The sequence below is a fragment of the Molossus molossus genome, unplaced genomic scaffold (genome assembly GCF_014108415.1).
Source record: "Molossus molossus isolate mMolMol1 unplaced genomic scaffold, mMolMol1.p scaffold_m16_p_13, whole genome shotgun sequence".
Taxonomy (NCBI): Eukaryota; Metazoa; Chordata; class Mammalia; order Chiroptera; family Molossidae; genus Molossus; species Molossus molossus.
Window position 1 is genome coordinate 61,984,686 of NW_023425348.1, and position 27,583 is coordinate 62,012,268.

Here is a 27,583-nt window from a genome sequence, read left to right on the forward strand (position 1 = left end):
GTTCTGGTCCCACCTTGACACCAACTGGCTGCATGAACTTAGACAAGATGCCCTTTTGCTGCCTTGGTCCCAGAGTCCCAGCCTTTGAAATGGGTGTGGCTATCGGCTACATCAAAAGTATCATCCTCTCCCTCTCAGCCACCATCTTCAGGTGTGTGGCTCATTTCCCTCGACCAAAGAAGCTGCACTGGGGGACTGCGCTCTGTTTCTGGTGTTTTGATTTCAGCTGCTCCTTCCATTGTGGGGCGAAAGATGATCCCTTACGGGGTGAGATTTGAGACACACTCCTGCCCAAAGAGGTCTCCCTGCCTCCCCATCAAAGTGCCTGAAATGCCCACGTTCACATCTCATTGGAGAGGGAGGCCGGGTAAAGTGGTGGAAAGAGCATGAGCTTTGATGGTGAGACGTGAGCTTGTGCATTCCCAGATCACTCTTTCTGAAGGCACGTCTCCTCCTGTTGCCACGTGGCAGACCCTTACTGGACAGTCCACGCTGAAGTGCTGGGCCAGCACAGCCTCCATCCCCTACCTGCTGGCCCTCGTCCTTGTTGGGTCACTCCTACCTGTGAGATGTGGCTGGAATGCCACCGCGCAGGAGAGAGTTCCTGGCCTCCTCAGTGCCCACCGGTGGCAGGGGGGAGGGGCAGGCGGGCACCGAATGATACAATGTAGAAGTAAAGGGAGTCAACTCTCCATAGACCTGGGCCAATGGGAAGGAAGGAGCTTGAGGGAGATTGGCAAGTCCTCCCCACTCTTTCTCCCTGCCATGAACCGGTTTGTCCTTGCAGATCTTTTGGAGAAAGTCCCACATGCTGAGCAAACACGCCCGCTACCTGACCTGCTGTGTCCCGTAGCCGCTCGTGGGCAGCGAGGCGTCTCACGGCATCCTGTGCCCCATCCCTCGCCCCACTTTCCTTTCCGCCTCATGACTTGGGAGGTGCGACCCCATGTCTGCACTTGGATTCCTACTGAAGCTCTGCTTTCTACCTGGCCCAGACTAAGACATTGGCTTCGGCATTTGGATCTGCCACTCAGGAGCGGTGTAACTTTGTGCAAATTCTTATCTCTTAAAATGTCCATTTCTTTACTGTAAAATAGGAATAATAATATCTACATTTTAGAGTGTGAAAAGTAAATATAATGTCTATGAAGGACTTAGCACAGAGCCTGGTGTATATGCATCGTGAGTGCTCAACATGTACCTTTATTATTGCTGCTGTTACTGTTTGTGACAGAAATGGCCAGCTGTCCATCAAATACTAGTGCACCCTTTCCAGAGTGCAGAGTGACTGCTGGGCCCAGCCAGGGCCTCCATTCCTCAGACCTTCCTTGCATCTAGGGAAAGCCTTGGGCCTAAGTTCTGGCCCATGGAATGTGGGTAGAAGTGACATAATGCCTCGTCCAGGCCTGGTTCATACAATGTTCTTGCTGCAGTTTAACCATGTGCTGGGGACAGCAGTGTCCATCACCCTGGAGCCCTGAGCACTGCAGAGCAAGGGCCCGCTCACCAGCCCCTCCCCTCACATCACCATTGGACTTTGTATGAACAAGAAATGAATCACTCTTGTGTTGTGGAGCCACTAAGGATTTGGATTTTATCTGTTATAGTGTCACCTTAGTAAATATACTGTTATTGCTATTGTTGCAACAATGTATTGTTATTCGGAGTAAGACCTTCTCGAGGAGGTGCTGTTAGGCTTTTCAAGTGGTCGAGCTTGTGGACTCCCGAGTCAGATGACTGGATGTGAACTCCAGCGCCAATCCGTGACTAGCTGTACAGCTTCTGGATGGAATTACTCTAACTATGAAATGGATCATCTGCGTAAGGAAGCCTATGTGAAGGGTAGGAGAGTGTCTGGCACAGAGTAAGCTCAGTAAACGTTAACCACTGTCCCCACCATCACCTTCATCATCACTGCCGTTATCTGTCATGGAGAACTGGAAAGTGGGTGGGTGGGAGGGGAACTGTGGTCCGCCTCACGCCGAAGAGGGCCACGGGCCAGATTCAGAACATGGTGCGCAGGTTTGAGAAGGGCCATCGAGCAGTGGGAAGCTGAGGTGACGTGGTTCTGAAGACAGGCCAACCTCGCAGTCGGGTGCAGCCCAGGCTACAGTCTCCTGGAAGATGGTTCCAGTCCTGCTGGCCTATACGGATCTTCTGAGAACAGGTGGGTGGACACTGCACTGGGCACTGGGAGGTGCAGCGAAGAAGAGGAAGCGGGTGAGAGAGGACCCCGAGCACCTGGGGTGCGCCGGGCCTGGGACTGGCAGTGGTGACTTGTTCAACCTGCACCGCAGCCCTCAGGAAGTGGCTGATACCGGGGACTCCGTGGAACGTGCCCAAATCACACGCAAGTTGTGGAGCTGAGGTTTGCATCTGGACTGGGTGGAGACTCGGTTGTCTCTTGACCCACATCCAGTGGCCGAGGTGAATTCAGCAGAATTTCAGGAGGTAGCGGGGGGAAAGGCGAGGCGTGTCAGGAGAGTGGTACTTCCCTACCTTTGCTGTCAGCTGACACTGTGGCTTTGGCAAGTCACTTCATTGTCTCTGACCCCCCCCCCTTTTTTTAGTAAGAGGAGGAAGGGTAGGAAGGGAAGCCACATGTGTCAGGTGCCATACTGGATTCTTCCAGTAGAACAACTACTCATTATCTTTCCAGCAATATGCAAGGTAGGTGATGATGTGGAAAACTGAGGCACAAAGAGAGATTAAGATTAAGTCACTTGACCCAAATCTCTGGGTCAGGTCCAACTTCCTGGGTATGTGCATCAGGAGTGTTTTTGTGGCGTAAAGTCCCAACTCATTGCGCTTCACCACACTGGCACCTCGGGGACTTCTTCCAGCTCTTAATGTGCCAGGCTCATTCCTGTAGACTGTCCTCAGGAAGCAATGCAAGGAAAACGGCCACTTGAAGGTCTCGCTCTACCTCCGCCTACCCTCCAGCCTAAGGTAACAGAAATGGAGCCAACTACTCCGTTGGCAGCACAGGATCAGGGTTCTCGGTTCTTCTGGTTGAGAATCTCTTTCTTCCAAGCCCCTCGCCCCACTCCCATCATGCTGTTGACTCCTAGCTTTCTCTATTTTTTAAAGGAGGAGGCAATTTAAATGCAAATTTTGCGTTTTTTTCCCCCCACTCCCAGTTCTTCTGTGTGTCATTACCCAAGGCCCACCCATCACCGAGAGCAGGGCCAGGGACTGTTTGGGTCTAAATGGGAGTTGACACAACTCAGGGTTTATCGGCTTCAGGGCAGGGAGTTTTTGAACTTGTAGAGGGAGGTTTCTGCTTCTTAATGAGCTGCCCGTGGCCTGCCAGGTGGTAGCAGGGGTTAGCGATTGCTTTAGGGGATTTGGTAACAAGAGTGAGGACTGCCTCTCAGACAGACTGCCCTCGCCTGCCACTGTCATCATTAACGCAAACAGCTAACGTGCTCAGGGATCTTCAGGTCTGAGGGAGCCAGGGAGGGAACCAGGTCATTGTAAGGACAGGTGCCCCGTGGAATATGCCCACCCACATCTACAGACTGGAGGCTCCTTGACTCTCAGACCTGGATCTGCGTGGACAGCTGTGTGCAACAGATGCTTGTATAGCCTGGGCCTGGTGAAGAGAGCGAGAGCCGTGTCCGCCCGGCTCCTCGAGTGTCGTAAGAGTGCTCCAGGCATCTGCGATTCCATTTCTGTCCAAGGAGAAGGAATCGATAGTGAGAAAAACAACACAGCATGAGCCAGTGAGGTTATGGCGCTGCCAACTGGGTCAGAAGCAAGTTCCATGTATCCTTTCCCCAGAATCTGGAAGGTTTTCACCCTCTCCGTAGGACTTGGGATACTGAGACTCACGGTTGCCCAGAAGGCCTGTGGCAAAAGAGGGTTATCTTCCTTCCCACCCTGACCTTGGTCTTTTCCAGGTAAACACACCCATTGGAAAAAAGACACTGGTGGTCTCCTTCTAGCTTCCTGTGGCCTCCCTGAGACTGAGTGGGATGGTTCTTTTCAAAGCTCATCTGATAGATTCTCCATCAGACTGTCCTATGGACCCAAATAACCATTGACATTTGTACCTTGCTTCGTGGTTTTCAAAGCATTTCCACTTCCCCTCATTTGAACAGCTTGTGTGGGGTGGAAGTTCAGAGCCTGGGCTCTGGAATCTGACAGAGTACATTCAAATCCCAGGTCCACCAATTCCTGGCTGAGACACCAGGACAAAGGTGCTTAACCCCAGCTTCCTGGTCTGCAAAGTGGAGCTAGAGATTCCTACCTCACAGAGGTTTGGGGGAGATGAAATGAGACGATGCATTAAAGCCCCAGGCTCAGGGTCTGGCACCTAGTTAGCTGCTATAATTATCGTTATTAATAATCCATATAACATTCTGAGCTATGAGATAATGATCTATGAATTATTTGATGAAATATTAAGCATCCCTGACTTAGAATATACGCTTGTTTCATGGTCAGACACCATATCTCCCTTGACTTCTTAGAGTAAGTCACAGGTCAATTTCTGGACCAACTAGGAACTTGGGTCGAAGTGTGAAAACGTCCCAGGAAGACGGCTCCTTATGTCTTCTTTATCCACAATGGTCCACCAACTGGTCCTTCTGCTGGATCCTGGCAGTAAGACATGAACGATGCGGCACAGTTCGGAGCGCATGGATCCAGACATCCCACCTCCCTTTTCTCTCCTCCGACCAGCCAAATGCCCTGACACCCTGGTTTAGCCTGAGCTGTTGCCCATCACAAGCGATGAAAGATAGTTAAAGGCAATCAATATGGCCTGGGTGCTACTTCAGCGCCCCCAGCAGGCCTGGCTGTCTCATTGTATGGATTAGACTAACCAATATCTTCAGAGGTGGCCGCCATCTCCCTCCTCCCCAGAGAGGGACATGGCAAGGGCACCCAAGGCCAGGATGCCCTGGGAGTTCTGGATCCTCCCGTCTGGTACATGGTGCTCCTAAGGGTGGCCATTTGCGATTCAGTTGGACAATTTGTTTTGTTGGACATTATGCTTTGTGCTCTGGGCTATGAGTATTATGGGTATTCTGTGAATTTGGTCAGTTGCCTAACCTCTCTGATCCTCGGTTTCTTCACATGTAAAAGGAGACAACAACCCTTACTTTATATTATGAGTGCTAAATGCAGCGATGTATGTAGAACATGCATATTATCTAGCATAGAGTAAGCACTCAGTAGATACCATATGTTTTCTCTTTTGTTCACATAGTGATTCGTTGTATAAATAAAACCTTGTTGGCAGTGAAATTAGGTCTGCGAAGGAGAGGGAGGGGAGCGGAGAGCCAGTCTGCCCTCTAAGAGTGATGGCTGAGGAAATAGAGCTATTTAGAGTGTGGCTATTTATTTGTAAAATAAACCACCAGGATTATACACAGTGTGGGGTTATTTTTTTCCAGCTGTGATCTGCAATTTGTATAACATGATCTATGGATTATTAAATTCACTTAGCCTTTGAGGAAGCCTGAATTCAAGCGATTACTTTTGCCTCTCCCCATGCTCCGTCCCGGCCCCACCCCTGGGTCTGGTCAGCCATCCTGGACTTTGCCCCCTGTGTGGGGAGGTGGACCCTGTCAGGCGGGCTCTGTGGTGAGCAGACCATGCAGGGTGCGAGGAGTGGGGGTGCTTGGAACTGGTCCCTGGAGGGCTCCCGAGGAATACAGAGGGCTGGTTTCAAATGTGAGAGGTGCCCTGGCGGGTTTGGCTCAGCGGTTGGAGTGTCGGCTTGTGGACCAGAGAGTCCTGGGTTCAGTTCCCGCCAGGGGCACGTACCAACAACAACAACAACAAATGAAATGTGGGAGATGAGAAGTAACAGCCACCGGCAGAATGTGTTGGTACCAACCCCACAAGGAGGTCCCTTCACTGCCTGTCTGTTTCCATCCTCCCAGGCGGGGACTGCAGCTTACAGGCCTGACCCCCCTCTCTCCCCACTGAGAGCAAAGGGAGAACTGGGGGGATGCGTGGTGGGCGGGGGCATGGGCTGGGTCCTTTTATATTGTTACAGTCTGCTTCCACGTCCGCCTTCCCGTCAGGCTGTGGGATCCTTGAGGGTAGCACTGGGCCATGGCGGTGCCCCCTGGGTCCCCAGAGCCTGGCAAGTCAGTGGTTGTGCTGAGAAAACAATCGCGGGCTCCAGTGACGACTCTTCTCTCCGCAATCTTCTCTCGCGTCCTGCCCTCAACCCTGAAGATTTACGGGGAGAACCAGCGGGACCTCCAGAACAGAGGGCAGCAGGGAGCCTTCTCTGCTTGTCTAGGGACAGGCGTGACAGGAAGGGATGCTGGCCTGAACGTCGTGTCAGTTTCAGGTCGCCACTGGGACTTCACAGAAAAAGAACTAAGTGTTCAGAGTAGGGGAGAAAAGACCTTATAGGATGACAGCGAGGTCTGTGCAGGGAGCTTAGACGTCCGCTTATTGTCTCATGGTGGGGCTGCAGGGATGGGTGGCCGCGTGGCATGTATGGATTTTTAAAAATCCCCTTCTAAGCAGCTCATTTCCTTGCACATCATACGGTGATTTGACTCCCTGATGGCGGAGGTCACTTGCAATCAGCGGCATTCAGAACTGCAATGTCACCTCATTTCCTTCCCCTTTCATTTCCCTCTTTATCAGTGTCTAAAGACCAGCTCCTCCGACCGTGGAGCACGGGAGGAAAACCATTTGGTGGCAAGAAAATGGCTCGGCCTGTCGTTTGCGGGCCAGAGCCAGCCCAAGCAGATCATTGGCTCTAAGCCCTGAAGTCATTTGTCACGTCCCGTGGCATAGATGGCAAAAAACTTTCCTAATCCGTTCATGGCTTATTCAGGGCAGCGCATAATTCAGAACCTTTGCTATTTCTCCACTGACAAAAAAATGCCCCGTTAATAAAAATATTAGAAAGTGGCGCATTCGTGGTCTGGTTTGGACTTTTGAATGAATGCCTGGTCTCCTGAGTTTTTCTGGATTAATAGATTTCGTCTGCATAACCTATGCAACTGTCATTCACAGTGAAGTCATGCGGCTGGATTGGCTCGGGGGTCTGGATCGGGCAGGGTCATGGTCACCCGTGGTTTCCACCACGTGGCGTTGGTTCTCTCCTCGCGAGAGCAGAGGCATGCGTGTGAAGGGCCGGTGCCTGGGATATCCGATGCTTCCCACTGCAGGTGCCGACTCCGGCGATTGTTTAGGCCTGCGGGGTGGGGTGAGGTCTGTAGCCATTTCTGAATCAGGTGTGAACAGAGGGTCAGAGAAGGCGGAATAACCTGGAGGCTTCTGATAGGAGTGGCCACTTAGTCAGTACCCTCCTGTAATACACAGGGGTAAAGGGCTTCATTTCGTTCCTAATAAAGGCTAAACCGGAGCAGGAGGAAGCTGACAGGATGAAGTGACCTGGCTTTGCCCCGTATTTGTATCTGCAGCCCCCCATCTCTCTTGTTTCAGAATTGTGGCCCAAGGCTGCTGTGTATTGTCCGTGTCTCCCCTCCTTTCCTTGTCCCTCCCTGTTCTCTTCTTTTATGACTCACAGATATTTCTAGGGATCTTCTCTGTCCCCGGAGCAGGACACAGCTCCTGGTGCCAATGAAAGGGAAGCATATTGCTCTGGTTGCTCATCCACACTTCTCCCCATGATGCACCTTGTCTCTCTCCCTCTCCCCCTTTCTCCCTTCCTTCTTCCCGACAGGTGTCTATTGAGCACCTACTATTAGTCAGCTCTGTGCTGGGCTCTGAGCACCCAGTGGTGAGCTCACAGTCTGGAGGTGGAGAGGGAGCTAAAACAATGGGTTGTGCAAAAACTAAACTGATTACAGGTGACGGGGAGCAGCCGGGGAGGAGGGCAGCAGACGAGCGAGGCGCAGTGAGACTGGCATCTGAAAGGCTCCCCGGAGTGCCTGTCTGTCTTGGCTGAGACCCCACTGGGCCACCAGCCCCTCCTAGTTTCTGCTGCTCCTGAACCCCCGGGGGTTCAGAGAGCATCTGACCCAGCCTCGGGGCCGAGGCCTGGGCTCTTTGTGTCGTCCTCCAACCATGAATCCAAAACCCTTCACTGATAAATCTTTTTATCCTTTTTAAATAACTCCTTCAAGGTTTTGTCTTCTGCTCAAGGCCAGAGTCGGCCGTTCAGAAAAGCGAGGAGAGAGCCCATTGGAGCCATCCGTCCTCCTTCCTGTCGCTATTGTGCCTTAATGGAACCCCTTTATGTGGAGACAGGCCATTGCAATCATTTTTTGTTATTAATTGCCCACCCGCTTATGCCTCTGAATAGCCTTCATGGGCAGTTTCGGACAGCGCCGTCTGCTGCCGCCGGGGACACAGATTCTTCTCGCGGTGCCACGCCGAGCACTGAGGGCTTGGGCTGGGTCAGATGCAGGGCCCTGTGGGAGGGGGTGGGAGGAGCTGGAGGAAGGGCTGTGTCCCCAAAGGTCAAGCTCAATTACTTGGAGCCAGCGGGTGTCTGTAGAGGGAAAGCAGTCCACCTGGCCTCCTAGGGTGGGGGCCGAGGCCAGCTGCAAACAGCTGCCTCGGCGCCGGCAAAGAAAGTAGGACTCGGGGAGCTTTGAGGACATAGCCTCTCTGCAGCTTCTATTTAAGGAGGGTGGACGTCTCCTCCCAGCCTGTGACCTGGAGGGTGGGAGGATGTCAGTGATCACTGTCACTTACTGTGTGCTAGGCCCTGTGCTGAGGGCTTTCCATGCACTATCCTAGCCTGGAAGTTCCCTGAGAGCAGGGACCCTGTTCTTTATTCATCCTGCATACGCTACTGACTGCTCACCACTGACCAGCACGGTGCTGAGCTGGTAGGCAAGAGAGAGACAGCCACCCAATCTCTCTCTCAAGGAGCCCGCAGAAGAAAGGGTGTGACAGTGAAGGGAACAGACCGGGACTGTGATCATGAATTAACAGGTCAGTGCAACAGAAAGCAATGAAGGCGTCGGACGGCCCAGGATAACATATCTGAGGAAGAAGCCAGCCAGGGGAGAGTTGGGATGTTCCAGACAGGGAACAGCATGTGCAAAGGTCCTGAGGTGGGACAAACCTTAGTGCTTCAAGGAACAAAGTGAAGGCCCTGTGGCTACAGCAGAAGTTCTCAAAGTGGATCTTGAGACCCGTGGCATGGGTAACACCCGAGAGCAGTCAGAAATACAAATACTCAGGCCCACTCCAGATCTCCTGAACCACAGACCCTGGGGTTGGGTGTCCAGCAACATGCCGGTGATGCTGATGCGTGCTAGAGACTGAGAACCGCAGTGAGCAAAGGGCCAGGTTGCCAGAGATGAGCCAGGAGCTAAGTAGGGTCAGAGAAGTGCAATAGCGGAATTTGGACTTTAAATACAATTGGAAGGCACTAAGGGATTTTCAGCACTTGGGTGACATGATCTCATTTTCCATTTGAAAATGCTTCTGGCAACTACGTAGGGCAGTGAAGCATGGCAAATGGACCATGGAAGAGGGAAAACCCGTTGGGGGGCCGTTTACCATGTTCCTAGCTCCTAGGACCACAAGTAATGCATAGCAGGCATTCAGTAAATATTTATCAAAAGAATGATCACATTTGAGAATGTTGTACATGGCATCCTCAAATTTTATTCATAGCGTTTGCCACATGGAACTAAACCAATTGTGCATAATTGCTGGTGTGTCTTGCACTCTGCTGTGATCTCTCCAAGGCAAGAGCAGGTGCCAGGCACGGGGCCTGCCACTTAGGGCCTCAAGGAATATTTGTCACATGAATAGTTGAATGTAATCATAGCATCTCTATGAATGGGCATTATTATCAGTCCCATTTTACAGGACACAAATCATTATGAGATCAGTTTTCTTGGACCCCAGAGAAAGGGTAGGGGCTACAAACAGAACCCAAGCTCTTCAGGACTATGTTAACTCCTCCCTCCTTTGTACTGTTACCTTTGTGTTGTTGTTGTTGTTTTAAATTTTTTCTGTATTGATTTTAGAGAGAGGAAGGGAGAGGGAGAGAGAGATAGAAACATCGATGAGAGAGAACATCGATTGGCCGCCTCCTGCATGCCCCCCACTGGGGATTTGGCCCACAACCTGGGCATGTGCCCTGACCGGGAATCGAACCAGCAACCTCTTGGTGCATGGGTTGATGCTCAACTGCTGAGCTACACTGGCCGGGATGCCTTTATGTTATTTAAGAAAAATCACTAGTAGAATTCTGGGGAAATGTCTGTGTTGGTAGAATAGTCCCTGAAGAATGGTTCCCAGCCTTGAGCAATGCACCAGAACCCACTGCATGAAACAGTGGAGGACATTTGGGGGCCTGCCGGGTTGCCATGGTGTTTGACCAGTGGAAGACGGAGGCCTCTCCTGACTGTGGCTGAGGCCTGAGTGTGCATATTCATGGTGGGACCAGCCTGCTAAGGGGGAAGGGAAGGAGGCCAAGCCAGGCTGAGCCGCTGCTCCTGCTGTTCAGGGTTTGAGCACCTTGGAGGTGTGGCATGTCATCCAAGCTACTTGATGGTTGCCATGGCTCCTCCCAACCAGATGAGGACCCAGCTCTGAAAATCATAATCCAAGTTCCGCTTTCACAGGGAGAAAAAGGAAAGTAAAAGAGGTGCATTTAAAGGGTACCTGCGATGACCAGTGCTCCTGGAACATTCCCCGACGCAATCCGCAAGTCCCGCAGCGTTCAGGAGCTCCTGGACGCACCAGGTGCCACGCTGCGTTGCAGGCCCGCCGCAGTCACCCGCAGGCGCGTCTGTGGGATGCCAGCCGTGCCAGTAGCTCTTACGCAGATGAAATGACTGGGGCTTAGAGATCAAGTAAGTAACCTGCCTGACCTCCCAGATAAAGTACTAGAGGTGGGACTGACTCCAGAGCTCGTGCCCTCTGCCCCGCGCTCTCCCTGTGGAGCAGTTGACTGTCCTTTCCCAGGCCCGGGCTCTGCGTTCCAGCGGAGGTCTCCGGTTCTGCGGGGGGATGGACGGGAGGCGAGTCAGAGACAAATTCAAGGCCTTTTAGACTAGGAGTCCCTGCATCCCATCTCTGAGCCCTTTCCCTTGGCATCTCTCAGGACCCAGCTATTCTGTAAAATTCAGTTGGAACAGGGGAGGGATCAGGTGACTATTAGGTCTTTTTCTTTATTCAAAATAGTTACTGAGCCCTGACCGGTTTAGCACAGTGGTTAGAGCGTTGGGTGGCAATCAATGGAAGTGTCTCTCTCACATCAATGTTTCTCTCTCTCTCCCTCTCTCTCTCTCCACCTCTCTTCCTCTCTCTCTCTTCCTCTCTTCCTTCCTCCCTCCCTTCCACTGAATCTAAAAAATATCCTCGGGTGAGGATTAACAACAACAACAAAATATTTATTGAGCTTCTTCTATGTACTAGACCCTCTTCATGGGTACATGAAGCAGAAAACATCTCTACTCTGATAGTTTATATTTTGATGGAGGAAGAAAAACTAGAAACAAAATTAAAATAAGACAGAGGAGGAAAAAAACCACGCTACCCTTGTCATATTAGGGTAGTACTGAAAAATGCTATGAAGAAAACAAAATAAAATAATGTGATAGACCGTCAGGGTGAAGTGCGTAGGCTCATTCAGGGTGGTCAGGAAACGTTTCTCTGGAAAGGTGACTTGAAGGCAAGAAGGAGCCAGTCCTGCCGTGACCCAGGGACCAGCCTGCCAGGCCGAGGGAAGAGCCAGTGCAGACGCTCGGAGGCAGGGCAGGCTTGGTGAGTAGGAGGAAGAGAACTGGGAAGAGGGTGGGAGGGAGAGGGTGGGCAGAGACCGCTCGCGGAGGGCCTGGCTGGTGGTGGTAAGGAGTTTAGGTTTCATTTTAACGAGGATGGGAGGCTGATTGAGAGGTTTAAGCAGGGAATGACACCCTCTGGTTTGCATTTTTAAAAGGTCACTTGGGCTGCCACAGGGGGGATGGATTGCAAGGCGTCAGACGGAGGGGAGTAGAAAGGACAGTCAGCCCTGCAGGAGGTGCTTTCCTGGGGGCGGCAGGCAAAGCGGAGAAAAGCAGATTTTATAACAAGTTCTGGGCAGGACTGTACTGGGCAGAGGGGAGAACGGAGATGTGTGTGACGAAGCCCTGCCCAGAAGGATCTTACAGATCAGTTTCAAACTCACTTTCTACCCTCAAGGGATAATTATGGAGAAAGAAACACAGGAGTGGGTTGTGGGGCATGAAATGGTCTGTGGGTGCAGAAGGAGTTAGAGAAGGAAAGGAGGCGGGGTCCTCCCTTCCAGGCCACTCTGCCTCTTCTCTGGCTGCACATCCTGCGGAGGGTTTAGTGGCAGACTTGGCACCTGTGTGCCAGGCATCTGGCTCCTGCCCAGTCTGCAAGCCCAGCCAGAGAAGAGCATCTGGAGGCAGCAGCCTCGTGGGCAGAGAAGGCCCTACAGCGGCCTCTGGTCTGGTGCTCATAGCTGCCTTCTGAGGAGGGGCTCGTGCCCTGCTCCTGAAGCATGTGGACAAGCGGACAGCCCAGTGGCAGCCACACTGCAGCTGGGAGCAGGCAGAGCTTGTGCTGGAGAGCAAGGGAGATGCAAAGGACTGGCCAGCTGTGGGCACTCCCAGATGTCTGGTCTGAATGAAGAGGAAGCATTAGGTGAGGGGACCTTACGTTAGGTGCACAGAATTCCCCAAAGCCTTCCTGTGTCAAAGCCACACATCTGTGTGAAACATGATAAAACCTAACCCTGCAAGTGCTCTGAAAACCGCCCGGGAACATTCTGTGGTTCTGTGCCTCCTACAGGCAAGACTTGGGTTGTACCCGCTATGTACCAGGCACTGTTCCATGTGCTTTATCTTATTTCACCCTTACAATGACCTTCAACGTAGACTCTATTACCACCATTGATTTACAGATCTGGGAGCCAAGGCATAGAGAGGTTAAGATGTCCAAGTCTTGCAGCTAGTAAGGGTAGAGTCAGGATTTAAACCCAAGAAATCTGGCTTCTGATCCCCCATGTTGAAGCAGTTCTCTACACATGGTAAATGAGGAATAGAGCCCAGAGTCCTCTCCTGGCACACCGTGCCCCGTGGTCCATCATCCCGCCTTCCAGTCCCACCTGCTGCCTCTGAGAGGCAGTCTTCCCCAGTAGTTATGCCGCCGATGTTGAGCCAGGGGAGCGCAGATTCAAACCCTGCCTTGCATCGGCTAGCGTTGTGACTGGGGTGAGCTACTCAGGCAGAGAGCTGCTCGAGCAATGGCTGGGAGGCTTGAGCACATCAGTACAGCTGATGACATGTGGTGCTTGGGGTGAGGGAAGGGATGTGATAGGAGATGAAGCTGAAAGGTAGGTTGGGATCCTTATTGCTCAGGTCTTTGAGATTCCCCAGGAGACTGAATTTCATCCTAATGGCAGGGAAGAGCTGCATCAACTATAGCTTCCAGTTGTAAGGAGACTGTCACTTGTGAGTTGTAAGAAAGTCCAACCCAAACTAGCTTCAGCATCAAGGAAATGTATTGGCTTATGTCATTGAATGATCCAGAGATGAAGGAGTTTCAGGCCAGGCTAGATCCAGGGGTGACATACCATGTCATTAAGAGCAGATATTTTTGCATCTCTTCTCTGCAAGATGCGTTCTCATGTACAGTTTCCCGTGGGAGGCAAGGTGGTTGTCAGTGGCCCTGCACTTACAATCCCCAAGAACAGAGGATGCGCTTCTGCTTGAGCCAGAGTCCTAGGATTAGCTCTGAGCCTAGGCTTGGCTTGGCTCAGGTTACTTGCCCCTACCTGAACCCATCCCTGTGGCCTGGGAGTGTGGTGTTCTGATTGGCCAGGCATGGTCACAGGCTCACCCAACATAGACTGAGTGGAGGACAGTCACCTCTACTACCAGGAGAAGGACAAATACGACATATGTCTCCATAGAGCCACGCTCAAGCAAAGGGGAGCGTCATCAGGCAGCATTTCAGGAAGAATGCCTCGGTGGTAGCATGGACGATGAACTGGGCCAGGGCAGTGTGGGCAGTGCCTACTTGTGCTGGGAAGGCAGCACTGGGAACAAACACTGGAAAGACTGTTGGATCTAGACCGAGGATATCCTGAAGCGAGGCTAAGGGAGTTACACTTTGCCCTCCAGGCTCTCAGAAGCCATAGGATGTTTTAAGAGCACCATAGCCCGAGTTGTGTTTTAGGATGATTCATGCCACAGTAACCTGTAGGGTGGATTGGGAGTGAGGAGGAGAAGCCCTTCCATAATTCTAATCAGCATGGTGTAGTGGAGAAAGCAAGAGGTTTAGACTCAAAGAGAGTAGCATTTAAGTCTAGTTCTTCCACTTCTATTTATTTTTAATATTTTTTTCTTTATTGACTTTTAGAGAGAGAGGAAGGGAGAGGGAGAGAGAGATAGAAACATCAATGAGAGAGAACATTGATTGGCTGCGTCCTGCATGCCCCCACTAGGGATTGGGCACACAATGTGCCCTGACAGGGAATTAAACTGGCAACCTCTTGGTGCATGGGTCAACTTTCAATCCACTGAGCCACAGGGGCTGGGCGAGTTCTTCCACTTTTAAATTGAGTGATCCTTTGCAAGAGACTAAATCTGTCTTTACTTCAGTTTTCTCATCTGGAAAATGGGATAAAGCTCTTGATCTCAAAGGAATATTGTGATTTAGAAAATTTCTATAAAGCACCTAAAATGGTGTATTCTCAGTGGGCAAGAAAACTGGTTTCTTTTCTTTTTCCTTCTTCTTCCTGTGGTCCAGGACCACCACTGAAGAGTTTGAGAAAGTAGGTGCTGACTTAGAAAGAATGTGGGCTTGGGCTTTGAAGCCAGAGACCTGGGTCCAATTCAACTTCACTGTTTATCAGCTTTGCGACCTTTGACAGTTAGTTAACCTCTCTGAGCCTCTTCCCTCTTCTGAGAAATTTTATCTACAATCCTACTATACCTGACAAATAAGGACCCACATGTTGCCTGCCTGGCACATAGAGGGTGATCCTCAAATAGTGGTTATTAGAAACCATCGTGAAAAAAATTCCTGGGTGGGGATTCAAGATGAATTTATCAGATAGGGGAATATCTCACCTGGTAGCCCGGGAGGAGAGATTCCCCCTCACTTGATGAGCAGAGTTCTTCACACTTTTCATTTCCTTCCGTGTGCAGTAGAGGGGAGGAGGCTTACGGCGTACTTCAGATGGGATTCATAATTTTAAGTCCTTAGAATTAAATTCAGGTCTGATTTTCCAGGCGGGGACGATTAGCACTGCAGCGGCTTCCGTCGGCAGAGTTCAGGTGCTGTGATTGTAATTTGTAACTAGCACCTTCCCATTTGGCTCCTTTGCGGCCATCTGGTCCCCTTAGCAGAGATCAGTTTGGTTGGCAACTACGGTGCTGAGTAAATGCCACGGGATGTTGAAATTTACCCATAAGAACTCAGTGCACCGTGGAGATTCCCTTCTTGGCCCCCACAGAATGATCATCTCTGCCCCTCCTGCCCCCTCACTGGTCCATTGCCAACACTCTTCCATGGGGATTTTCTAACACTATGATTATTTTATTGCCAGGAATCAGAGTAATTATGACTTGCAAGGGATTTCCTAGGAAAAGATGAACTTGGGTTTATGCATAAACATATATGAAAGAAGAGGTTTGAGATTTGTGCATTTTATGTGGTTTTAGACAAGATGAGCTTTGTTTCACTTAAAAATACTAATAAGTTTCTATCCATTGCATAATTTCTTAGTAAAAATGATGATGATAATCTACCCTTAATTGAAAACCTACTATGCAATAGGTAGTGTGCTAGTACTTTGCAAATATCTCTCCTGATCAGCTCAACTCAGATCACTGTTTCTTTTCAAACCATTGCTTGCGATCTATTAATGGGTCATGAAATCAATTTAAAGAATCAGAACCAGCATTTAGAAAATGAAATAGGATGAAGTAATATAGAATGAAATAGCAAATATCAGAGAGCATTGCAGACAGCAAGGGTAAGAGTTGTGTATAAACATTGTGTCTCAGCTATGGATGTAATGTGTGTTTAGGGTTATGCTGAAATGGTTGAGTACTAGATTACAATGAAAAATAAATGTCTTACTTTGGATCGTGGTGAAAAGGTTCGCAAATAACTAGCCGGATTCAGTGGTTCTCAGTCTTTAGCAAGCAGAAGAGTCTCTGGAGGACCTACTGAAGCAGAATGCTAGACCCTCCCCCCAGAGTTACTGATTCAGTAGGTCTGGGTAGAGCCTAACATTTTGCTAACAAGCTTACAGGTGCTGCTAATGCTAGTTCCCAAACCACATCTGAAAACCACTGGCCTGATTATCCCAATCTCATAGGTCAGGAAGCTGAGATTCAGAGAGAGAAAGTAATTCACCCATGGCCCACCGTTGGTACAATTAAGAGCGAGGATTCAGACCCGCTTTGTCTGACCCCAAAACTGTAAACCATGCTGTGCTCGCCTTGTTTTTGGAAAAAATCTATCTTCAGTGAGTGGGTCTGGCAAGAATCACTCTCTGAATACTTTACTTGTGTTTTTGTGTTTGCCTTTCAAGTCCCATATAAAGGCTTGAAATAGAAGCAACTTGGTGCTTGCAAAGCAGACCCCATTGTTATTTAGATCAGGAGTGGGGGAGCGATTGGAACAGCACAGGCTGGATGGGAAGCCAGGCAGCATCCTGAGCCTCCACGGCCTTTGCAAGCCCGCCCTACCCCCCCAGTCGGCTCCGCCATGCCTGGGTGATAGTCGGAGTCTTGACTTGTGCATGGCTTGCTTTCATAAAGACCCCAAGCAGGGAGAAAGTTCCACTGTTCTGGAATGTCCCCTATATCAACTCTGTTTCCAGAAGAGCCCTAATAGACGCCAAAATGTGCCACTTCCTAGAATAGGACATTGAGTACAGGATTCAGAGGATACGACTTTCCTTCCAAGGGCTGCTGAGTTGAAAGAACAGTAGCTCACGGATTAAACAGAACTGGGTCCAATCCTGGGTGTGTGGTCTTGAGCATCTACCGAACTTTCCTCGGGTCTTGATTTGCCATCTTTTATATAGAGCTAAAATTACCTATAATCTCGTAGGAATTTTTTGAAAATTAAGTAACACATCTAAAACACTTAGCATGGCACTTAGTACCTAGCAAGCCCTGAATAAGTAGTAGATAGCAGGATCTTCATGTATCCACTCACAAGGATTCATTGAGCACCTACTTTGTTTCAGGCACTGTGCCATGTAAGGCTATAAAGCAGAATATGGCCCTGCCCTGCCCCTGCCGTTAGGCAGCTCACAATCTACTGCTAAACTGGGCCACCTTCCTCCACTCTCTCATCCTGTGCCTGTGGCAGATTCGGTCCACTGATTGTTGTACCGTTTCACACTGAGCTCAGTAGGCAACCTCAGCATCCTTCTCCACACGGGGGTTAGGCAGTGCTCCCAGCAGATGGAATGGGCAGAGACTACTAACTTTGTTGCTTTCTCTAGGTTAGTGTCCCCAGAAACGGATAGTTACTGTGATGTGTGTAATTGCTGCATAGGGGAAGATAGGGGTCCCCAGGAGCTGTGTGAGGGTTACTCGGTTCCCTTGGGAAGCATGATGTGTAAGGCTTCCAGAAAGAGCTGAGTCTGGAAGGACAAATAGGAGTTAATTGGGTTTAAAGCAGGGGTGGTGATCAGGGAGCTGGGAGAACAGCATGCATGCATAGACACTTAGAAGACAGACAGACAAGCCAACAGGCAGGTCTCTCTCCCTCTCTCTCGAATCTCTATGGTTCTGGAAACAGGAGGGAGGAGGGAGCATTTGGGGAACAGTGACGAGCACAGAGTGTGTGGAAGAGATGTGGTTGAGGCTGCAACAGTAATGAGAGCCTTCCAGTCATGCTGAAGTCAGGGACCATCACTGTGCCCTCGGGACCCGGAGGGGGTGTCCCCAGCTCCCCGTGAGGGGGCTCACTTGCTGTTGCTCTGCTGCACCTGGAGCGAAGGCTGAACTGATGTGGATTAACCTGGAGAAAAGAAGTCAACAGGCAAGCAGTGCTCCTCCTCTGTGCAGAAACCCCTGACTCCACGGAAAAGATTTAAGGGCTAATGGAGGCATTTCTCTGTTTCCTACAGTGGTAATCCGGGTCCCTCCAGATCGTGCGCAGAACCTGATTAGTGCTGGGCCAAAGCAGCCCAGAGCACCCGTTTCCATCACGAGCTGACTGCAGGCTACACTCTAATGGGATTGTTTGTTAGGAAAAAATAAATAAATGCTACCCCTGCTTTAAACGAATGTCCTTCTCACCGAGCCCGAGCTTCGTTGCTACTGTGAGGGGATGAGGGTCTGGAAAAAATATTTAAGGCCCCACTCTCAGGGATGATTGGCTTTGCATTTTGGCTGCAGAACTTCCTGGTTAATAAGCTGTAGAGTGGAGGGAGTAGGCAGGAAATACAAATGGATAGAGGGCAGTATCCCACTGGGCAGGGCAGCATGAGGCCAAGAGGCAGCACTATTTCAGAGAGGGTCTGCTATTCACACCTGGGTGACCTTGAGCAAGACCCTTCCCCTCTGTGGGCCTCAGTTTTCTCACCTGCAGAATGGAGATGTTGAAATCGTACTATCTAAATTTTCTTCCATCGGTAATATTCCTTGTTTAGACAGCAATCGCCTGGGAGATTTGGTTTGCAGGGAGCCAAGTTGTCAGATTTTGTCTGTTCTCATCCGTCAGAGGGATGCATACAGCTAACGTGTCTCATCTAAATTTGCGATGAGAAATAAATTGTGATCAGAAATAAATGGTTTTGTGCAAAAAAGTTAGGCATTGCTGGCGGGTTCCAGCTGAGGCATGTGCTTCATTTCTACAGTTGGCTTGTAGGTGTCTTGTGTGTGTCAGGATGTGCTTTCCAGGGAATATTTAATTTGGAGGTAACTTTCTTGGCCAACCCACAAAAACTTTTTTAGTCCTTAAATGGACTAAGGTTATATTTGTTGAACGGGATTAAGCTGATAATTGTGCTACTTTTATGGAGTAGCCTGGAGTTGAACTTTTTCATGAGCTAGCTGGGAATAGAACTGTTTGTTGGGGTTCCTATGGAATCGTCATATTTCTTTGGATTGATTTGGAATAGTGCTGATTTTGATGGGCTGACTTGGAATGAAACTATTTTATAGGTGTTGACCTTAAACAGACAGCTAGGTATTTCTCCAGCAAAATGGGTTTATTAGGGCACAACAAAGAATTGCCAGTCTGGAAAGGCAGTCTAATGGTGAACCATGTGTAAGTTGAGAAAACAAAGGAGACTATCATTATTTTATAGAGGAAAGAAAGAGTTCAGAGGGGCTGTTATAAGCAAAGAGTTCATTGGAAGAAACTGGGAGGTCCAAGTGCAGTGGTTTTTCATTGGCTGGGAGGTTGCTGGGTGAGGAGAAGGTCCTCCTTTGTTCTGCTGGAGTAGTAAAGTAGAAAAAGGTCTTCCTGGAAAGTAGGACTCTTTCTTTTGGGGGTAATTGATGATGAGTGGTGGAGCATGAGAACTACCCCAACAGCCCCTCCCAGCTCCAATGTAAATGAGGTTTCGGTTTATTAATCTTTACAGGTGAGCCTGGGAAACCGTCAGTGAAACATTTTCCACTTCTTAGGCATTTTAGGGTAAGAGGACACTGGTCATGTATTTTCTTCTGCAATTGTGTCAATCGTAGGCAGGAAGATTTAGAGTGCTTCTGATTGCCCAAAGGAAAGGGAGCCCCCTGCAGCGGGGAGGACTGCCCTGCTGTGGTAGCCTTAAGTAAGTCATTTCTATTTCAAAATTTGTCTGTATCTACAGATAGAGAAGAATCAAAAAATCTTAATTTTTTAAATAAAAAAAAAACTTTTTTTTCATATTAAATAACAAGTATCTCTCCAAAACATTTAATTGTTATTAAATAAATTTAATTTAATTAACCAGCTTTTTAAAAGCCTCTAAAATTACAGATTCATAATGACTAAGGAAGAAACTGGGCTTTTTGTGTGTTAGAAAGCTGTAGAGAGAGGAACTTAAGAGAAAGTCCCTGATTAGGGCTTTTGAGGAAGTGACTAAACCAAGTTTACAGTTGAACCCTAAGAATGGAAGATAATATAGAAGACATTTATTTCTATAGTAGATCCACTATGGGCCAGTCATACTTTATACTTACCCTCTCTCTTGATCCTCAAAACTACCTTGTGCTGTTAAGTATTTGACAGTTGGGGAAACTGAGGGTCGGATCATTAGCAGTGAAGCTGCAATTCAAACCCAGCTATCCAACTTCTTTACCCTTTCTAATATCTTAGGATTAAACATGGTCTTTGGCCCAGCCAGTGTGGTTCAGTGGCTGAGCATCGACCCATGCACCAAGAGGTCACCGGTTCGATTCCCAGTCAGGACACATGCCCAGGTTTTGAGCCTGATTCCCAGTGAGGGGCATGCAAGAGGTGGCCAATTAATGTTCTCTCTCATCAGTGTTTCTATCTCTCTCCCTCTCCCTTCCTCTCTCTCTAAAATCAATAAAGAAAAAAAAAAAGGTCTTTGTCCTGAGGGATATACCCAGGAGGTAATTAGTAGAGAGGAAATGAAGTAGTGAAAGCTTTAGATGGAAGATCACCAAGTGGTCCTTGTGATGTGTGCTGCTTTACAGGGAGACGTAAGTCCGGAAACACACATGAATGTGAGCTTCATTAAAATCCAGTTCACAGTTGAGAGTTCATTTAGTTGAATTTCTTGTTTCCATGAGAGAGTGATGATGATGATAATATTGGTGCTGTGTGTGTTTGGCATTTTATTTAAATTTTTATAGCAACATGCAGATGGGAAGACAGGCAGCATTTATAAAAGCCTTGTCGCTACACTGGTTGATGGGCCAAAGTAACGGGTTAGACATTTCATTTTGTCTGTATTGGTGGGATTTCTTCTTCTGTGAATTCACTGTGGAAAATCCTTTTGCACCTGTCCACAATTCCTTGTTTGCTTCACCAAACGTCCCTATCATGCCTGCCCCTGAGACGTGGCTGCGGGCGACATGGTTGGGACATCATTTCCAGTCCAGCAGTGAATGGGCTTGCCCACAGTGTCTCTGGGCTTTTGTTCCTGAAAGGCTGGGAACAAGGTAAGAGGTGTGTGGGTGCCAGAGCCAGCTGCTGCTCGGAGCAGATGAGCCTTTCTTGGAAATAGTCCCAGACGATGAATTGCTCATGTGGTGCAGAGAGATGCACCGGAAAATTGCTCATTCACTGTGCTCACTCTTTGACTCCTGAATGCGCCGACACTTGCTCATTCTGCAGCTCCACGTGGTTCAGGAATGAACCACACAGGAAGGCTCTGAATGAGCCTGGGCAGACCCAGCGGAGTCTGTCGGTTGGGGCAGAGAGGGGAAAGAGGGGTCTCCGAGAACATTTCACTGTGCAGAGAGGGCCCCCATCCTCTAACTCCCCTTCTGTTATAAAACTGTATCAATAATTAATGTACAGCTTAGAAGACACAGAAAGTTACAAAGAAGAAAAGAAATTCATTTCTAGTCTTGCTACTCAGAAGACAAGGATATTTTTAATCTATTTCCTGTAAATCTGAGAATCTCGCTCCCACCCTTCTTCTTCCTCTTTCTCTCCCCCAACCCATCGCTCTTTCTCTTCTTCCCTCTCTTTCTTTGTTTCTACAATCCAAATTGGAGTCATCTTGTATACAAAATTTGTAGCTTGATTTTTTTTCATGCAGCATTATAACATTCCCATTCATCCTCAAGGATGTAGAGGGTGGGCAGGTTTCTGAGATTCCTGATAGCCCTCCATTTATAATCTTGGTTTTCCATGAGCTTTCTTTCAAACTACCCAATGTATTTTTGGGGGTTTTCCCAGACTTGTGCTGGGTCCCCCCTCTAACCAACCCTTGTCCTAGACCTTCCAGGTTCTATGCCTTCATCCAATCCAATCCCTTTCCCAGGCTAGGCTCCACCCCTTTATGTCACCATTTGGCTCCTACTGCACATGCCTCAAAGTAGAAGGACCACCCGCCATGCCATCTTGGTTTCTACAGCACATGCACCCAGCAAAGGAATTTCCCCAGCTATTTTATCCCTCCTTCTCATAATCCCGGCTAGTGATTGGGAACCCATTCTTTCTGCCCAAGGGGAGGATGCAGCAGTCCCTGGTGAGTCTGTGGGTGCTGTAACTTCCTAGTGAATCAGGCTTAGTGTCTGATTCGGCTGCCTAGTAGATTAGGCTTGATGGCTGATGCCCGTTGCTCCCTTCCTCTATTAATAACTACTAACTACCTACACTAGCACCTGGCATGTGGAAAGTACTCAGAAACTTCTAGTTATTTTGCCCGAGTGGCAGAGCTGGGAAAAACCCAGACAAGTGCAACATCCAAGTCCCCACCTTTCTCAGGGACCCCACTGCCTCCCAAAGATGGGTGCCTGCTTCCTGGCCCCAGTTCTGGCCTCAAGAACAGCCACGTGTGGATGGGAGTCAGGATGAGCTGACGCAGGCCCCTGGGGTGAGGCAGAAATGGTGGAGAAGCTATTTCTTCAGACCGTGAGCTGCAGCCTTTGCCAACTCTAGGGTGGAGTGGAAGATAGCATGGGGCTTAAAAGATGGGCCCACGGCTTCCAGAGGATGGTGTGTTCTCTGTCTTCCCCACTGGACGGGGCAGGAAAGACCCACCATTTCTAGAGCCAGTTCCACTGGTCCTGCTAATAAAGCCATCTTGTCAACCGGGGCCATTTCCCCATGCGGTCAGTGGTGTTGGTTCCTGTGTTCTCTCGTGTTTAGATTCCATTCTGGCCTCTTTTCTCCCCTCCCCAGGGGCACTCGCACCTCCTCGTAGAATCATAGCAGGCTTGTCCTTGGCGCATCTGGCAGGAGTTAGAAAAGGCAGGTAAAAAAATTGGAAGAAAACCATCGGAATCCAAAAGTTACTTTTCTGATCTGGCTTCATCTGTTTCTGGCTGTCTTGCATTTTCTACCTGGTCTATATTTTCTGACTAGACTCCTTGGAGGTTTTTGTTTTGTTTTGTTTTTTTCCTTGCTCTATTGATTTTTTTTTTTTTTTTTTCATCTAAGCAACCCTGGACAGCTGTACTGACGCCCATGCGAGGCTCACTTTGATTCTCTGTCTTCTTAGAAGGAGGAAAGAATGCAGAACAAGGCAGCTCCTATGCCTTGGCTGGCACCTCTTCATTGACACTGAGAGATGAGGGTTGCCAAGGGACCTTGCGATAGCAGGTCGTGTGACACTGAGCTTGCCCCTGGCCAGAGAGTCAGCCCAGGCCATGCCAGGCAGCCCGGATGGTGCCTCCTGGGAGTTTGTTCTGCAAGGACTCCCAGGCCCCTGGGGATGAGATAGAGGTGGGAGCCCCAGCAGGGCCGATGAGTCAGTGTTGGCTGAACTGTGGGGCTTCGGAGAGCTGTTGTCTGGCCTGGTAACTCAGTGTCTGGACTGTCCCCTAGACGGCCCCCAGGAGAGTCCGAATGACTTTGTAAACGTTCCTGTACTGTAAGCTCCCTGGAACCTTACAAGCCTAGAGGCGGGTTCTGGTAGGAAGCAGGAGGCACACTGGAATGGGGCAATGGAGAGGGCTTAATCAGGGACCATTTACAAAAGCATGGGCCAGGCTAACGGAGCCACGGGGAGAGAGTCCGGGGAGAGGGCTGTAGCTTGGCTGAGGGCTTGCCCCGCAGCAGCCTTGGCCTCAGAAAGAGGAATGAGAGCTTGGCAGGGAGGGAGCTGAGGGGCACCCACCCCTCCCTTCTCTCGTCAGTCAGTGCCTCTAGCTGACCTAGGGAAAACCAGCCACCCCAAATGTTCTCATTTTAATGAAGGTCACTTGCACTTGCCTTGAAGTTTGCCTCTGTGCCTCTCCCTCATCTCCCTTTCTGGGTGACTTTCCTAACACCCATGGCTGCATCCTTACGTTATCCGTGTCCTTCTGAACATTACGGAGGGAGAGGAGGGCTCCACGGAAACCACTCACAGCGCGGAGCCAGTTGGTTCCCTTGTGCTAGTCACTTAACCTTTCCAGGTCTCATTCCCTCCTCGGTAGCGGTAGCGTGGAGACAGTAATACCCTCCACAGCAGGTGGATGAGACGAGAAAAACATTTATAATGTATAACACCCCTAGCCAGTGCCTGGCATGTAGTCAATGCCCAACAAATGCAGTAATAAGCAAGAGCAATAACCGTTTCTTGAGCGATTACTCTGTGCCAGGCGCGTGTTATTTACTTTAGGACGTCTATGGATTTATTCTCCCTGGTGGACGGGGCGCTCTGCGGTTTTGCCTGTGCAAGACCGGAGGGGTAGAAAGATTAAGCTGTTGTTTCTAGTCACACTGAGAATAAATGAGAGAGGTGACCCAAGACTCTATTCTTGTCACCACTGTCCTTTGTTACTTCCTAGGAGTGATCACATTATTGTCCTCCTCCTCCTTACATATTCACCTTTGATTTCCAACTAACAACGAGTAAGCATGATGAGGGCACTGCCTAGCCCAGCAAACGAACGTGGTAGGAGGCAGCCCTTCTGTACCTGGCTGGGGCTGCCCTGGCCCGACCGGCTCCCAGGATCTCTAGAGCCTTCTCTGCCAGGCCAGCATCCTTTGCTCTTCTCATAGATGCTGTTCTCACATCCTTCCTCCTGCTGAGCCTCCACTGAACACCGCAGTGAGACCCACCAGACTCTGAAGCTCTCCAGATTGTTGGAATGAAAAGAGGTCAAGGGGGAAGAGTGCTTTGCTTTTAAACTTAATTATGAATTTCTCTGCACTTCCTAGATCTTAATTCTGCTCCTGGCATTCTTGCTTTCTTCTGCGTGCCACTGGGCAAGTCTCTTTTTATCCCTGGGTCTCAGGCCATCGCAGAATGGGAGATCAGACTACAGTCTCTGCAGCCTTTTTCAGCTTCCGTACTCACTAGCAACGCCCTGGCCGGTTTGGCGCTGGCCCTTGGACCAAAGACTGGCGGGTTTGATTCTGGTCAAGGGCACCTACCTCAGTTGCAGTTTGATTCCCAGCTGTGGTTGAGGTTGTGCAGGAGGCAACCAATTGATGTGTTTCTCTCACATGGATGTTTCTCTCGCTTTCTCTCTCTCTGTCTCCTTTCCCCCTCCCTCCGTCCTCCCCACTCTGTCTGAAGATAAATGGAAAAATATCCTTGGGTGAGGATTAAATATATATATATATTCGCTAGCCAGCTGAGAGTGTAGAGAGGAATACAGGGCAGCGAGGTCAGATGACAGTGGACAAGCACATGGATTCCAAAGCCAGGCTGCTGGTTCAGATCCCAGCTCCAACTTTCACTCACTGTGTGGTCCCTTCTTTAAACACTCTGTGCCTCAGTTTCCTCATCTGTACAGTGGGGATAATCTTGAATATTTACCTTGGAGAGTTGTCCTGAGAACTTAACAGTTGATATATGTAAAGGGCTTAGAACAATACTTCAGCATAGGTGAGACTTGTAAGTGTGAGCTATTCATACTATTAAAGGTGGTGCTGCTATTATTACTGTGCCTGGAGCCACACAGGGCTGGCAGAAAGCCTCCCCTGTCAGCCCAAGCAGACGCATTTGTCGCTGTGGGTCTCAGCGTCCTCACCTGCAGTCGGACTTAGGTCTCACAGGTTGTCAGATCAAATAGGATGACGTCGGTCAGCTCCTGGCCCACGCTGGGCCCTCGCAAAGTGTTGCTGCCTTCCTCCCCCGATGCTGTTTTCTGATTGATTTAGGCGGCTCTATTATTACACTCAGTGGTGCCCACTGGGAAGATGAAACTGTCTGAAGTTTTGATGGTAAAACCATCATTTACTCGGCAGAGCCGGCCAAGCCTGGTGCTGCTCACCCCCGTGTGGGATCCCCCAGCAGCTCAGCTGTGAGGCTCACAGAAGCTCCAGGCTGAGCCGGAGGCCTTCCAGGTCTGGGTGAAGAGCCCACCCTCTGCACGCCTGGCCAGCAGGCCCCACTTTCCAAATGAGAAGACAGAGGACCCATGGAAACGTTCCAGAGCTCCCTAGAGAGCAGCCAAGCTGGGGCTGGAGCCAAGGTTCCGGAGTTCAGAATTCTGGCCCAGACCCACGTGCTTCTTTGGTTCTGATCTCCCAGCTATGTTTTTGAGGTCAGAGCCAGCGGAAACCAGAAGTTAATGTGGTGTAGTAGGGTCTATTTGGGTCTGTTTCCTGCCAAGTTAGGCTTTGCTTTGTTTTATGCATCTGAAAGAATCCTGAACTGTTAGAATCTTTGCAAATAGGTCAGAAATGGGCCCAGGTAGGAGGGTATAGTTCTTTCCATGAAACACACATGCGCATCCCTGCAGGTGGGGGTATAAATTGGCATAGTCATGAGTGAAGAGGGTGAGGCTTGGTAGTACTCTAGCTATTAAATATACTTACAAGTACATACCCAATGACCTGGCGCATTAGTTAGTATGCACTTCCAGCTGTTTTTCAGAGAAACATCAAATAAAATTGATTTAAGTAGCGCTCCAGTTAACTTTTCTGTTTTGCAATCTCTTTATGGCTGAACCTGGAAGTTGCTCACATTTCTGCCAGGTCCTGTTTGTGAGGAGCTCGGGAGTTGCTATTCTGGAAGTGGGTGCTATTCTGGAAACTGGGCTGCCTCGCCATGTCCCCTCTTCAGGACTGGCATGCCTGTCCCCAGCTGCTGGGATTATTGGCAACTGATTGGCAACTATTGTGTCTCTCTGATCATTGCACAGAGGCACAGGGACCCATCTCACTCAAGATTACACCCCCTTCCAGGAGAAGGCCATTTTGCAAATAATTGGCTTATGCAGGCATGAAGAGTCCTGTCCCTCCTGTCCCAATTTGGGACAACTCTGAAGGGTCGTTCCAGTTCCAGCATCCTTGGAGGGGTCCACTGGGGCCTGGCTGACCAGATGGCCTTCCATAGGGTACGTCCCAACAAACCTTCTACCCACAACACTCTACGCCAGAGACAGTTTCAGGGACCCGCACTAAGAAATCTGGTTCTGTACCGTAGAAGAGGTGGAAGGATGGCAGAGCGAGGAATAAGCAATCCCATCTCTCACATCGGCTCTGAAAACATACCCCCATTGAACCCAGGAAGCCACACGGCCGTCCTGCGGCGTGGTTGCTGAGGACAGCGAACAGCTCAATGAACGGCGGTGTGGCTGGGCCACGGACCATGTGGAAAAACCTGAGAAAGTTCCAGGTTTGCTGCCATCTATATTCCCCAAGGTGTATTGGATGTAAAAAGTAAATCGTGGAAAGATGTACAGTACGGTTACCATTTTATTAGAAGTGACAAACACGACATAAATGTGTAGGCACAAAAATAGGTAGACACGTGCTTAGAAGACCAGTGGCTAGCTGCCCGGAAGCCGATGTAGCGGCGCCTTTGGGGACGGGAGGAGAGACTCGGATGCGTGTGTCGGATGGGAAGAGGAGGAGGAGGAGGGTAGTGAGGAGCTCTAAGCCTTCTCTAATGTTCGATCAGAAGACTGTACTAGAATACCTTCATGGATTCTTTGTTCGGTTAGAAAGTTATATAAAGAAGAAAAGTAGAAATCCAGTCTCATTCGTGGAGATCAAAATCAAAGTCATCTGAGGATAGATGGAAACAGCTGGCTTTGCTTTCTAAGGCCTCGAGGCCTCAGGCAAACCCCTCTCCCTCTCTTAGCCTCAGTTTCCCCATCTGTGAACCGGCCGTCAC